Source organism: Dromiciops gliroides, chromosome 2, assembly GCF_019393635.1.
Source record: "Dromiciops gliroides isolate mDroGli1 chromosome 2, mDroGli1.pri, whole genome shotgun sequence".
In the NCBI taxonomy this organism is placed as follows: domain Eukaryota; kingdom Metazoa; phylum Chordata; class Mammalia; order Microbiotheria; family Microbiotheriidae; genus Dromiciops; species Dromiciops gliroides.
In genome coordinates this window covers 171,193,603-171,209,725 of record NC_057862.1, presented here as the reverse complement: position 1 = coordinate 171,209,725, position 16,123 = coordinate 171,193,603, and positions in this window count along the sequence as shown.

The following is a 16,123-nucleotide window of genomic DNA, read 5'->3' as shown; positions in this document are numbered from 1 at the left end:
CATTTGGATTCAAAACCCACTTCTGATGCTCCTTAGATGTGTGTGACCATCAGCAAGTCTCAGTCAGCCCCTCAAAGACCTTAGTTACTTTATTTGTAAAATGGAGAAAATAATAATACCTAGAGTACTTACAAGATTGCCTCAGTTTCCTCATGCATAAAATGAAGGGTTTGAGTAAGATGAACTCTGAGGTCCCTAGTATGTCTAAGTCTTTGATTTGTAGTTAAAAAGAAAATATATATTAAGTACTTTTTAAAAACTTACTTGTATTTATTTTGTTAAATATTACATGTAAAAAAGATTTAACATTCATTTTTTAAAATTTTGACTTCCAAATTTGACAAGTACTTTATAAATGATAATTATTGCCATCTACATTGTCAGGTAATTCATTTTTTTTGTTTTTATAATGTTCATTACTTACTGTTGAATCCTTCATTATATTTGAATGTTGTTGTTCAGTCATTTTTCAGTCATGTCCCATTCTTCATGACCACACTTGGGTTTTTCTTGACAAAGATACTGTGGTAGTTTGTCATTTCCTCCTCTAGCTCATTTCACAGATGAAGAAACTGAGGCAAACAGGGCTAAGTGACTTGCCCTGGGATCATACAGCTAGTAAATGTCTACGGTCAGATTTGAACTCAAGAAGATGAGTCTTCCTGACTCCAAATAGGGCACTCTATCAATTTCCCACTTAGCTGTCCCTAAAATTTACATTTTAATTTGGCTGAATCTGTGTACTAGGAATCCAGTTCTGACCTATCACTTCCCCATGGAAAGCCTTTCTGGAACTCTCTATTGCCTCTAGAAAAGAAATAAAAAGTCATCAATCTAGCATCTGGGGGCCTCTACAATATGGCTCCAACTTATCTTCCTTATCTCCTCCACCTGGGATTCTCTTCTTTCTGCTTGACTGCTCCCAGGGCTTAGATGAGATAGGAGTCAATACCCATTCTTTCCAGGGACATGGAAGACCTCTAGACCTCACCATCTGCCCTGCCTCTTTCTCTGTCATCAAAACTTTTTATAGAAGCCAAGGATCCCTGGGCTTTACTATCAACCATGAGGCTGAATTCTCTTTTAGATGCTATCTCTCCTAATTAAAACATGATCTCGTTGAAGCAGGGGCTTTCTGCATTTTTCTATTTGTATCCCAGTGCTTTGCACAGAAGTACTTTTTCATTCATTTATTAATCTCTTTCATAAAACTCTGAATTTTAGTCAAATGGAACAACTAGTTATTCCCCAGACTTAGAGTTCTATCTCCCCTGACCCCCATTTGCACAAGCCATTGTCTAGAATTTCTTTCTTTCCTTACCCAAAAGTCTCAGAATCCTTATCTTCCTTCAAGGCTCAGCTCAGATGTAACCTCTGGGAAGCCTTCCCTGATTCCCCCAGTTGTTAGCACCCTCTCATTCAACCAATAAGCATTTAAATTTTTTTTTTTTGTGAGGCTATTGGGGTTAAGTGACTTGCCCAGGGTCACACAGCTAGTAAGTGTTAAGTGTCTGAGGCCAGATTTGAACTCAGGTGCTCCTGATTCCAGGGCCAGTGCTCTATCCACTGTGCCACCTAGCTGCGCCCCCAATTAGCATTTGTTAAGCATCTACTATGTACCAGGTAGTATACCATGCTCTGAAGGTATGAGGACAAAAATTAGACAGTGCCTGCCCTCAAGGAACTTATATTTTATTGAGTTTATATTCTCCTTACCCAGATCTCCTTGTATTTACAAAAGTGCTCATGTTTTCTTATTACCCCACACCCCCTTCCCTACTCACACATAAACATATCCCAATAGAACATATGTTCCTTAAGGGCAAAAAGTATTTCCTTCCTGCCCCCAATACCTAACCCAGTGACTTGACTGTAATAGGCCCTAACTAGAAGTATGTTAAATTGAATATTTTAAAAAGTCACGCTGTGAAGGCCCAACTTAGGTCTGACTACAAAGCTGCTCATTTTGTCCCTGTAACCGGGGATGTGCTGGAGCCAGCTCCTACTGGCCCATGGGAATCAATTGTTAACTTTTCAGTGTGAGCTTTTAAACCCAGGAAATTGGTAAATGCTACAAATCAGGGCTTGATTTTATGTTTTGTTAGTGGTCTAGACTTAAGAAAGCAATAAAGAAAATGTTAATAATGTATATTAAACTTAAAAGTGTGTCATTCATACATTTTCCCCCACTCAGAGAGCTAATTCTTAAACATTAACTCACACATCCCTGTTTGTAACCCACTCCATCCTGGGGATTCTTGCTCTGGAAGACTGACTTAATGATGGTCCTTTTGCAAACTTTTCTATAAATGGGGGAGGAAGGGAAACAGAGCCCTTTTCTACACAGGAAAGAATTTGAGAAACAGAATTGTAAAGTAGAAAGAAATTACATTGTTTTGGAATCAAAAGACCTCGATTTGAATTATGGATATCTATCAGTATGACTCTAGGGAATTAATTTACTATTTCTGAGCCTCAGTTTTACGATCTGTAAAATGAAGGGAATTGGATTAGGTTGCCTCTAATGTTTTTCCCAGTTCTAAATCTCTGGTCCTGTGAAATATACTGAATTAATTATCAGCAAAGCATTGAGGTGGTGCAGTGGATAGAGCACCAGACCTGGAGTCAAAAAGATCTGAGTTCAAATATGGTCCCAGACACTTGGCTGTGTGACCCTGGGCAAGTCACTTAACCCTGTTTGCCTCAGTTTCCTCATCTGTAAAATAACCTGGAGAAGGAAATGGCAAACCATTCCAGTATCTTTGCCAAGGATACCCCAAATGGGGTCACAAAGACTCAGACATGACCAAAACAACTGAACAACAACAAAGTTAGTCAGATCAAGTGTGAACTACCAACAAACCTGAATGCAAGATTTGCCAGAATTAAGTGAATAGCTATCTTCCACCTATAGAATTGTGATATGTCCCAGGGATGTTGCTTTAAGTTTTTAATTGGTTGGCCAGGGATCTCTAGTTCAATTCTCTAGAGCAAATCTAGAGTCAGGAGAATGAACAAGACAGGCTGCTTTATATAAAATGATAGCTGTCCTGTCTTCAAGTCCCTGACTTTAATTTAGAGCAGCAATAAATTTTGAGAATAGGATTGATGCCACTGTCAAATAGAGAAGAAAATCTAACACAGGGCAACAGCCCATTTGATGTTTAATCTACAATAGAGACAGAGTGTCAAGGCCCATTTATAAGGAACCCATAGTTGGTTTTGTTTAATTTGGACACGTGGAAACCAAGGTACTTTGGGAGGAGGATCCCAGGACCAAACTGACATCTAGAGATAAAAGAGACCTCAGAGGTCATCAAATCTAACCCTTTCATTTTACAAATGAAAAAATTGAGTTTCACAGAAGTGATTTGTCCAGGGTCACTCAGGTAGTAAGAATATAAACCAAGGTCTTTCTGACTTGATGTCCAGCCCTCTATCCAATGGAGAACCTAGTGCCTCGACAGCTGAAATCTAAATTCCATAGTGGAGGAAAGAGTTGGTATCACCAAAGATACACGGAGAGGACATTGGATTTTAGGTGAAGTATAAGTCAGATTACTCGTGTGAACAACAGTAACCAATTTAGGCTTTCCCAATAACTTGGGTCAATAATATACTCTTAAGGGGATTGGGGGAGGGGGAAGGGATGTTGCCTTTTGTAATGACTTTGCCCACTTTGGCAAGTAAGAGGTACCAAGGGTATAAATGATCTAAATAGACACCAAAAAGCTGTATAAAAAGAGCTATGGCCTTGCTTCCTTCCAGGTTGGGGAGTTATGGAGCTGTAGAAGCTACCTGGGGCCGGAGCTAAAGATAATAGTGGGAGGGAAGAGAGCTGAGAGCTAGCAACTTTCAAACATGGATGTCAGTATGCCCATCTGTGTCACCTCCCATTTTATGACTTGCCATGAGTCAGAACTTCTGTGGCCTTGAAAACCCGATAACCAATTATAGTGAGTCCCAACACAAGTTTGTGAGAATAGAGAGTCCCAAATAATTGGGAGGAATCCATGTTTTTGTCCCCTCTCCCTTTTTGGTAATACTAGTACTTAAAACAGTGCCTGGCACACAGTAAGCACTTAATAAATGCTCGTTGTCTAACGATAATTTCTCTTTTCCTTAAGAAAAATAATGTTCTTGAGATTCTGCTATAGAGCAAGATAGTGGAATAATCGCTTTATGTAAACCTACTCTCCTTCTACTTCTCTATTTCCTTGTCTCTTTCCATTCCCCTATATGCTATCATTCCCCCTCAAAGCTCTATTTTTATTCCTTCCTCTTACTGTACTTCTAGCTAGTGATGGGCACATATAGAACAAGTGCCCACAAGCACATCAGAAAATTAGGAAAACAAAAAATATCAGCAAAAATCAGATAATTTTCTTAATTCTTGATGAGAATGGAAATATGATCACAGTATGGTCATCATGCATTAGATTGTAAGCTTATTGAGGGCAGGTACTGTTTTATTTATCTCTTTTTGTATCCCTCATGCTTAGCACAGTGTCTGGCACATAATTGGTGCTTAATAGATGTTTATTGATTGATATGGTAGGAAAAAACATAAGACCAGAATATTAGAGTTAGAAGGGTTTTGGCAGTGATCTCATCCAGTCAATTTATTTTATAGACAAAGAAACTATTTGATGAGAAACAAAATCAAGGGGCTCACTAATTTATTTGACTGTGCTCTGACAAACATTTGAGAACTTCACTATATTGAGAATGTTATGTACCCAATAAGTTTTCTTTATTTAAAAAAGCATATTTTTATTTCTGTACATAGAAACTTTAGAATTTATTTCCTTTCATATTGAATAGGGAATACAAGAAGATTTACTAAAATCCAAAGTAGATGGAAACTGAAAAAGGTTGGGAATCCCTAACCTAGTTGAATCTTCTCATTTTATGGTTGAGAAAACTGAGACCCAGAGAAGGGATTTGTCCAATGTCACATAGATAGAAAATGGTAGAGATAGAACTCAGGTTTTCTGGTTCTTTAGAATTCTAGAGATAGAACCTAGGTCTTCTGCTTCTATAACTCACAGTATAGAGTCCACTGCAACATCCTACTGCCTTCTTTTCCCTGGTTTGATAGTTGCTATAAATGCTTGTGACCTTACTTAAGACTTGCAGATATAATTGTCCACTTCCTACAAGAACAAGGGAAATAAGCCAATGAAATAATCCTTATGCATTTCTTTGCTAGAAAGCAAGGATGCTCCCATTCGAACATTACACTTGGAGTAGGAAGACCTGGGTACAGGTTCTACTAATATTTTCTAGCTGTGTGATCATGGACCAAACACTAAACCCCTCTAAGCCTCAGTTACCTCATCTGTAAAATGAGGATAATAAAAGCTACAATATCTACTTAACAGTGTTGTTATGAAGCTCAAATGAGATAATGTGTATAAAGTAATTTACAAATTTTATCAGCAGGAGTATGTTGGTAAATATTTAACAACCAGCTTTCTGAGTATGTACAACACACTTTTAAGCTTAATCTTCACTATTAATGTTTTCTCCATCACTATTGTGAGATTCAAAATTGAATATATAAAGCATTAAACACCCCCTTTTAACTTTTCCCTTTTATATATATATCTCCCAGACCAATAAGAAAAGGGAACCTCTGAGCTTTAATCTGTGAGGGATTCGTTTTTATTGCTTGGGAATTAATTAGACAACAAAAGGTGATACCAATTAGGGAAATAGGGAAGTAGAAATACAGATGAATGACCTTAGATCTAAACTTAGTCTATTTTCCTTTATTAAACTCACTGCCTGCCAGACCGCGAACCAGCACACCCAAAGCCGAACACCAATCATGTGTTTCTGAACTCCTCTCGCCCGTGCCCACTGCCATGGTTAAGTTTAACAGCCAGAGAACGCGAAATTCCGTTCCCACCCTCACTTTTAAGTTCATGTCCCGGAAGTTCCTCTGTTCTCGCATTTTCTTACCAAAAGGGGAAGTCCTTCAAAAGCTACTTCAGTAGCATGCACAATCTCTCAAATGATTCAGCAAAAACTTCCAATATTAATCTTTACCTCAAATAATTTTTACCACACTATCTTAAATCTGGACAATCAACCAAAAAATAAATTAAGCCCTAATTTGTAGCCTTTGCCAATATCTGAGATGTAAATGCTTACTCTGAAATTTTAATAATCAGTTCTCATGAGCTGGTTTGAGCTGGTTCCAGCACAAACTCCCTGAATCAATTTAGCATTAAAGTTATTTTTTTTCCTTTGCTATTTTTCCACTCACTGAATGCTCCAGTAACTTTTAGGAAAAATGGTTATAAGGTTTAATTTCTATCTCAAGTCACACAGATGGATTTGTAATTATATTCTGCTAATAAATAATGGTGTTCTCACAGAGTGGCGATGGAAAGTTATCTAAGCGAACATGAACGGTAATGCAAATTATAGTTATCTTAGGACTGAGAGAAATCTCAGGGATCATTTACTGAATCCCAGAGGCAGGAAGTGACTTTGCCAACTTTATACACATCAGGTATGTGACAGAACTGGGCTTGAAACCCAGACCTCCTATCTGCCACTCCAATGCCTTCCCTTTGTCTACTGGTCAACATTTGCTCATTGCCTGTACAAACACAGGATCCAATTTCTAAAATATTTGGCAAGTGATGATGACGTGATTTCATCCATGCTGTTTACTCTAGAAAGGGTAATATTTCCCCGTCAAGATGTTTTTGAGAGGTATAAAGGAGGAAAAGAAAGAGACAGAGGGGAAAAAAAACAGTTTTGGAAAGAAAGGATCATTGTTTACTTTCTAGTTGACAAAATATAAAGGGAACCTTTATGAAATTCTTATTTGGGAACCACAATTTAAACTTAAATCACTGTTATTTTCCAATAAGGTTTCCTCTGTCAGATTGCTTAATGTGTTATCCTTCCATCTTATTTTTAGGGGAATTTGCTTTGAAATTTTGAGACTTCTAGAATAAAAGAAGTTTTATAGTGTCAAGGCCTAACAAGGTCAATTCAAACCTTTATATGTTTACATAGAAAACCATAAAATTTGTATGATGAATAGTTTTCTAGGGAGATATTTAACACCCCCCCCCCAGCTCCTGCCTCATTGTGTCTTTAGGCAGTGGGAGATAAAAACTGGAAAATGTGCTGAGCCAAAATTTATCAGTGTCCATGTATGACATGCTCAGTTTTCTTAGAAGTATAATACCTTTTGGAAAATAGGCTTCCTCAGCTCTAATCTCTAATATGCTTGATATCTCTTCCATCTCTTTACTAATTAATTTCTCCCATATTACCACATGTCCTTGTACTGCTTAACATTTTCAGTAGTTCATTGGATAAAGACATAAGTGACTTGCATATTAAACTGGAAGATGACATGAAGCTATTAGGGATGACTAACATCAAGGCAGCTAGGTGACACAGTGGATAGACCACTGGACCTAGAATCGTATTTAACCCCAGATATGGCCTCAGACACACACTAGCTGTATCAACCTTGACAAGTCACTTAATCTTTTTCTGTCTCAGTTTCCTTAACCATAAAAAGGAGATAATAATAGCACATACTTCTAAAGTTGTGAGAATCAAATGAGATAGTATTTTAAAGCACAATATAATTCTTAATGTGCTATGTAACTGTTAACTAGCTAATATATTGAATAACAGCGTCAGGATCCAAAAGTATCTTGACAAACTATCATTTTGGATTGAATATAAGATGAAATTCAATAGGGGTAAATGTAAAAAATGAAAAATTTAAAAGTATATTAAAAAATTTTACATTGGGGTTTTTTTAAAAAAAGCAAATGCAATATAGTATATTACAGAAGTATTAGACTTTTGGAACACCCTGTATTTTAGAAGTGTTGCTAAAAAAAGATTGGGGAGTCTTAGTATGACTTAAATATATACCAAGAGGGAGCAGCTAGGTGGCATAGTAGATAAAGCACTGGCCCTGGATTCAGGAGGACCTGAGTTCAAATCCAGCCTCAAACACTTGACACTTACTAGCTGTGTGACTCTGGACAAGTAAGTCTCTCTTTCAGGCTGAGCATTCTCAGTTTCTTCAAGAAATCTTTATATGGTCTTGAGATCTTTCACTATCTCCATCTCCCTCTTTTGGATGCTCTCCAGATTACCAATGTCTTTCCTGAAATGGTGAACCTAGAATTGAATACTATCATATATATATTCTACTCCATTAGAACCAGACTGTCATCACCACCACCACCACTACCACCCATTTTTCCTGGACTCTATACTTCTCTCTTTCAAAAAAAATATTTATTTATTTACTTTTTTGCTGGGCAATAAGGGTTAAGTGATTTGCCCAGGGTCACACAGCTAGTAAGTGTTAAGTGTCTGAGACCGGATCTGAACTCAGGTCCTCCTGAATCCAGGGCTGGTGCTCTATCCACTATGCCACCTAGCTGCCCCCAGATATGTTTATTTTCTAGTTGGCAAAACTCAGAATGTCCCAGAAGTCTTCAGTTTTAAACTATTAAATATTTAATTATTTAATTCATTCACATATTTATTTAATTATCAAAACCTTCTATCGTTTAACACTGCACAAAGACTTTTGGAAAATCCTGTGTAAAGAAGATGCTTTCATGAAAATTCTTGCTTGGGGTAGACAGTTTGCACTTTTGTTTTTTTTTTTTTTTTTTTTTTTTTGGCAGGCAATGGGGGTTAAGTGACTTGCCCAGGGTCACACAGCTAGTAAGTGTCAAGTGTCTGAGGCTGTATTTGAACTCAGATACTCCTGAATCCAGGGCCAGCGCTTTAACCACTGCGCCATCTAGCTGCCCCCAGTTTGCACTTTTGTCACTAGGATTTTCAAGTTTGCTGTGCTAGCTTTCCATCTTCTCCACTCTGGTATGTTTTGGACTAGGTGGCCTCTCTGGGAATTCTGAAAGTGTGCAGAATCCTCAGATTCTGTGATCTTTGGGGAAGTGAAAGATCATTGGTCTAGGTGTCAACAACCTGTGTTGAGTCCTGACACTGCCACTTAGTAGCCACATATAGTAGCCTTGTGACCTTGATCTAGTCATTTTAAATCTTCGCAAGCCCCAGTTTTCTCTACAAAACAAGATCTTACTCTTCCCCACTTTCCTGTTGGGTTACTGAGAGGATCAAATGAGAGAGGGTAGGTAAAAAAGGCATTATGTACACCGTATAGCAACAGACAAATTTGATATTTTCAAGATTGGTGATTTTCTTCTACATGGGTAATGGGTACTCCTTCTATGCCTCTCATAACAGCTCCCTCTCAACTTATCCAGATCCACTCACTGACTTCACTGCTTTCTATTTTCCTTCACTTCTGTGGGCTACTACATAGGCTATTCATTTGTTGCCTCTCATTCTTGCTATTAGTCAATTAATAAAACAATAAGCATCTGTTAAGTACCTAACTAGCTCACTTTCTTCTCCTATGTCTCCAAGATAACATATTTTATATTGCTTATTGCCTACAAGTCACTCTTAAAAATGTACTGCAGCCTGTTTATGCCCACTATGAATCTCTCAGGCCCATTCATTCCTTCAGGAGTCATAGAAACAGACTGAAGTGATTGTAAAGATTGAGGGGACAGAGAGCTGAGCTGTGCCTGACAGCAAGTCTCAGGCAACCATATTTCATCCTGTAAACAAAACTTGACACATAGCCCTTTACAGCCTCTGAACAGACAAACCATATGAATTAATATTATTGGGAGTTTGGAGGGGGCTCACAGGAATAAAGCAAAAGGAGAATTAATCAGATTTTCCTGTCTATATTATTTCAGACATAGAGCAGCAATTGCTCTCTAAAATGAGTGAAACTGGTGGCCAAACCAGAGAGGAAAGAACAATCCACACATAGAAACTGCATATTCTAAATGAAGTTTATTGAAGGATGTTCCTTATACCAGGCTGAGGTCTAAGAGGGCTGAAGATGGAGATGTTGTGGCTCTTTGGGTTATACCAAGTTGTCTCCACCAGCAATATGGAGCCCTGAAGGGTCTGGAGTCTCAGATTAGGTGAAGGGTGTGGGTGGGGAGGTGGTAACTCCACAAATGACTCATGGATTGTTGTTGTTGTTTGTCCTTCATTCATGAAAAGGACCATGACATCTGCCTGATGTCATGACTTGCACTGAATTGCATTTAAGTGAGGGAGGGCTGTGCAAGGTCACCAACCTCACTCTGTCCTCCACAGCAATCTGGGTCACCTGGGTCCAGTGGCAAGATATACATCAGGACAACTGTAGATGGCCCTGGATGTTTTTTAAGGCAATTGGGATCGTGACTTCGTCACACAGCTAGTAAGTGTCTGAGGTGAAATTTGAACTCAGGTCCTCTTGATTCCAGGGCCAGTGCTCTATTCACAGCACTACCTAGCTCCCCAGATGACTCATGGAACACCATAGTTGGTTCACCAGTTTTCCCTTTTTCTACAGAAAAGTTTCTATCTTTTGTGTGTTTATTGTTTATAGTTTTCCAGATTCTAGGTCATTGATTGGTTAGATGAGATGGGAAGATATGTGGAGAGAGACAGGGACACAACATTCATCTTTCTTCTAGGGTGCTAAATAACCTACTCTCTTTAGTAGGAGATGAGACTTAATGTGAAATACAAATTTTTAGAAATGGGGAAAGTTCTCAGGATTTGGGGGATATGAAGCAAAAGAGTGGAAAGCAGAAAATTGCATAGGTAAGCAGGAAAAAAACCCAACAGTCAGAGCTAAACAGAAGCCATTTTACCTCTAAAATACTTCGCCACAGCCAAGAAAGATGGCCTTGAGGTATGTCCTTTGAAGAGAAGACAATAGGGGCTTTGATTCAGGAATTTACAGCTTTCCATAGTTTCTAGCAAGTAAAGACCCTGCATTCACAAAGGAAGGATAGCATTTGCAATTTACAAAAATTCTAACAACTATATTCTGATTCAAATGTAATAATCCTGTACCAAAGCTGCACTAGGGGCCATGGCAGTGTGCCTGGTTGTTAAAGACCCCAGGAGTTCTATGGAAAAGGTCACTTTAACCTGGGTGGCTCCCAGAACTGTCCAACAGTCTCATGACAGAACAAAGGGACACAAGGAAAGCAAAGAACAGGGTAAACTGCAGGTATTTGTGAACTATAAGATTAGGCCAGATGCAGTTTTTAGCACAATAAAAGGTCACCCAGATTCTGGCTGCACCCAGCTGTAGTAAGCAGGCTGGAGGATGAGACTGTCAATTCCTCCATGTTGGTTTTTTTTTTTTTATCCTTTGGTGCTTCAACTATCTGAGTGAACACCCATGATTAAAAAATAACATCATACATATTATACCTTGTTGCTTGCCCTTTCAGCTTTTGTCTTCTGGAGTTTCTCTTGGAGATGAATTGCCTATGCTGCTGCTGCTGCTGCTGCTGCTGCCCCACCCCTCACCCCCCATGATCACTGCTGTTCTACATGCCCCAGGAAAGCTCTACCACACCCCTCCTCTCCACCTGTGCTATCTCATTTTGTTTTAGGGGGACTTTTGACCTGGATCAGAGGACTAGCTCACCCAAAGAATTGGAGGCTCACTGTGAATCTTGTCAAATAAAAAGATTTATTAGGAGAGGAATTCTGGCCAGGGAACAGATCACCTTGGTGACTGTCCCTCAGGAGTAAATTTTTACCAGACCAAAGGGAGGAAAGGGCATTAAGAAGAACTGGGAGGGAAATGTAACAATGGCAAGGGGATTTTGGAATGATGGGGCATCAGTAAGATATGCAGTACCTATTCATATCTTTTATATCAGTGTACCAGGGTCTCAGGAACACAAATTCCTGAGGTGGGAGGCAGAGCTACACCCCCTCCCCAAGTTCAAGGATTCCTTGGGGGGGGATCTTTAGGTTTCTTGGGGTCCCACTGTATTCCCATAACAATTTTAAAGAGATTCTTAGAATTCCTGTTGGAGCTGGGGTGGGAAAGGGGTTGAGACAAGATGGTAGAGTGGAAGCACAGTGGTGAGCTCCTTTCCACAAACTCTCCATAACTGATCTGGAAAATGCACCAGACCTAATCCTGATGGAGCAATCAAGAAAATGTCACACCTCAGCTTGGACATAGAGAGATAGACAGGGAGGTCTGCAGGTAATGGGGAAGGGATGAGGCCAGAATTACCAGGACATAGAGAGAAGTTGTGCAGCAGGGGAGCAAGAAGTCCCACACCCATCCTAAGGCACCACCAATGACTTTAGAAGCACTGAAAGCTTTCAGGTCCCCAGCCAGTCCCTGAGATTCTGGAATAACATAACACTCAATACCCCAAGAAAACAGCAACAGGACTAGCCCAGACTTTCCCTCCCAAAGTTTGGCAGAGCCCAGCTATAATATCAAGTTAGAGGTCAGGAAGAAGGCTGGAAGAATGAGTAAACAAAAAAGGAATCCCACCATGATGAGCTATTATGGTGGCAGGGACACTCAAGACACAAACCCAATACAAACCCCAAATAAAATTATTCTAAAACACTGTCCAAGGGAAATAGGTGGTGGGGGGTCCTTAGTTATTCCTCTATAAAGAATTATAACTCTCGAACACAGTCCAATTAGAATAAAATGGTCTTTTATTTGGGCACTAGAGAAAGTGATTAAGAGAGAAGTTGAAGACTTTTCCTCCAAGGGAAGGAAATGGATTAGAAACATTCTCCTCCACCTCCTAACAATGGAAAGTTGGTTTTGGGGGTGGGGTGGGAAAAGCTTCAATGAGAGGTGGTGGTCCTGACTTCTGGGGTTCTCTGTCTCCTGGCACTGCCTCAGGTATTAACCATGCCTAATTGACTTTCCTGCTATAGAATTTTATCTCCTCTGACTTCTTATTTGTGTCTGTCTAGATATCTAGTTGGCCAGTTTAAAATTTAATAGTCCCTGGGGGCAGCTAGGTGGCGCAGTGGATAAAAGCACCAGCCCTGGATTCAGGAGGACCTGAGTTCAAATCCGACCTCAAACACTTGACACTTACTAGCTGTGTGACCCTGGGCAAGTCACTTAACCCTCATTGCCCTGAAAAAAAAAAAAAGAAAAAAAGAAAAAAAAATTTAATAGTCCCTTACTCAACAAGAGCAAGCAAAGCCACAGAGAAAACCACAGCTTGAGTGCTAAGTCAATTAGAATTCTTAGAAAAGATGAAGCAAGATTTTTTTTAAAAAGTATTTATAAATGAAATGAAAGATTTTGAGAGGAAATTGGGAAAGTAATGAAAGCTATAAAGGAAAGAATTGGAAAGGAAATAAACAGGTTGACACAAAAAGTATACAATCTTGCCCAAGCAACAAACCACCTGAAAATTAGAATATTAAACTTCCCACACCTCAGAAGTTTTCCAGAATTTGCACTTTGAGTTGAATTCGGGCTTCCTCAAAATGTTCACTTAGTCCTGTTAGGAAGCAAGCAGAAGACCAATACCCCAAAATATTGACCATTAATGGCCCAAGTGCTGATCAAAGACAATATCTCACATAATTAGTTATTTCAGGGTTTAGAACATTATTAGTTATTGCCAGCCTGAATTAAAGACCACCAATACAGCAAAAATTATGGCTCAGGGTGCCACAAAACAGCAAGGGCTAGGGTATCTGAGGAGGGAGTTGGGTACCTGGTTCTCATAGAGCAAAGCTTCTTAAACTGTGGGTTTCAAACCCATATGGGGTCAGGTAACTGAATGTGGGGGTCATGAAAAACTTAGCAGCAATTTTTTTATTCATACATTTGTATATTTTATATACCTATATACCTGGGGTCACATAAAATTTCTTGGGTAGAGCCAAGATGGTGGAAGAAAGGCAGTGAGCTCTTGAACTCCCAACACTATCACTCAAAAAAACATCCAAATAATGCCATAGGACAATTCCTGGAGCAGCAAAATTGACAGAAGAATGTTCTGAGATCATTTTCCAACCAAGGATGGCTTGGAAGGTTGGAAGGAGGGAGCTGCTGTGCTGAGACAGGAGTGGAGCCCAACCCCACAGTCACCCTGACACAGATCCAGTCCCAGGAAGGCCTCACCAGAGAAGGAGACCCCCAGAGCCTCTGAATCAGCTGAAGCACCAGTGTCATTTGGAACTAAGCTCACAGTCTGGTGAGAGGGCTGAGCCCTGGGCAGGGGTGAGATTACAGGGGTCTATGCTGGTGCTGAGGCAGAACTTGGGTTTTTCACCCCTGCTGGGAACCAGCAGGTAAGCTTGAGTAGCAGTGGCCCAGGTGGGAAAGGGGCACAGGCTTGTCGGAGCCAACAACCACAACACAAAAAGCTGGTTGATTAGCAAGTTGGTCTGGGGTCATCTATGGACCAGGGAACAGGCCAGGGGAGTGAAGAACCTGATGCTCCTTAAATCATACTACCTGGGACTTCTGAAGCTTGGGATATTGCAGCCTGGAAACAGTGCTCCACTTCAAGGAGCTAAAAGTCAAGTAAAAGAAAGGCAAGATGAGCAGATAGAGAAAGGTGAGGACCATAGAAAATTTCTTCAGTGACAAGGAAGATCAAGGTACACCCTTAGCAGAAAATGTTAATGTCAGGGCCCCTATACCTAAAGCTTCCCGGAAAAATATGAATTGGTCTCAGGCCATAGAAGCACTCAAAAGGGACTTTGAAGATAAATTTAGAGAGGTAGAGGAAAACATGGAAAGAGAAATGAGGGTGATGCAGGAAAGACATGAGAATAAAAGTCAACAGCTTGAAAAGTCAAATGAAAAAGGAGATACAAAAGCTTTCTGAAGAAAATAATTGCCTAAGAATTAGGAGTGAACAAATGGAAGCTAGTGACTTTATGAGAAACCAAGACACAATAAAGCAAATTCAAATGAATGAAAAAAAAGAGGACAATGTGAAATATCTTCTTGGAAAAACTGCTGACCTAGAAAATAGATATAGGAGAGATAATTTGAAAATTATTGGTCTACTTGAAAACATGATCAGGGAAAGAGCTTAGATATCATCTTCCAAGAAATTGTCAGGGAAAATTTCCCTGATATTCTAGAAGCAGAAGGTAAAATAGAAATTGAAAGAATCCACCAATTACCTCCTGAAAGAGATCCCAAAGGACAACTTCCAGGAATATTCTAGCCAAATTCCAGAGCTCCCAGGTAAAGGAGAAAATATTGCAAGCTTCCCAAAAGAAAAAATTCAAGTACTCTGGAACCCCAGTAAGGATAGCACAAGATCTAGCTGCTTCTACATTAAAGGACCAAAAGGCATGGAATATGATATTCCAGAGGGCAAAGGAATTGGGATTACAACCAAGAATCACATATCCAGCAAAACTGAGTATAATCTTTCAGAGGAAAAATGAGACTTCAATGAAAAAGAGGACTTTGAGTTATTTGTGATGAAAAGCCCTGAACTGAATGGAAAATTTGCCTTTAAATACAAGACCATAGAGAACCATAAAAAATTGGAGTTGGGGGACATACCTGGGGTCGTGCAGTGGGTGAAGGTCTTGTGTCTGAAGTTGGGTTTTGGCTGGGGCCCTCCTGGTCCAGGGAGGATGCTTTGTCCACTGTGTCACCTGGCTGCCCCATGATGACATCTTTAGGGTAAAATTGAGGGGTGAGAGGAATGCAATGGGGGAGGGGGAAGGGCAGAGGTAACATGGGGTGAAATCCCACATAAAAGAAACAGGAAAGGGTTTATGGAGTGGGGAAAGAGATGGGGGAGGAGCAGGGCAGTAAATGAACTTTATACTCATCAGAAAAGGCTCAAAGACCTTAATCTCATCAAAGTTGGCTCAAGAAGGGATTAAAACACACACACAATTGGGTGGAGTAATTTATTTAAGATGGGCAGTAAATGAGCCTAATACTCATAAGAATTGGCTCAAAGACTTTAATCTCATCAGAATTGGCTCAAGGAGGGAATAACATACACACTCAATTGGGTGGGGCAATATATCTAACCCTGCAGGAAAAAAGAAAGGGGAGGGGATAAAGAGAGAGAGGCAAAAGAAGGGAAGGCAGATTGGAGGAGGAGACAGTCAGAAGCAAATCCCTTTTGAAGAAGGATAGGGTGAAAGAAGATAGATAGTAGAGTAAATATCACGGGGAAGGGAATAGGATAGAGGGAAATAGTTAACAATGGTAATTGTGAAAAAGAGAAAAGGG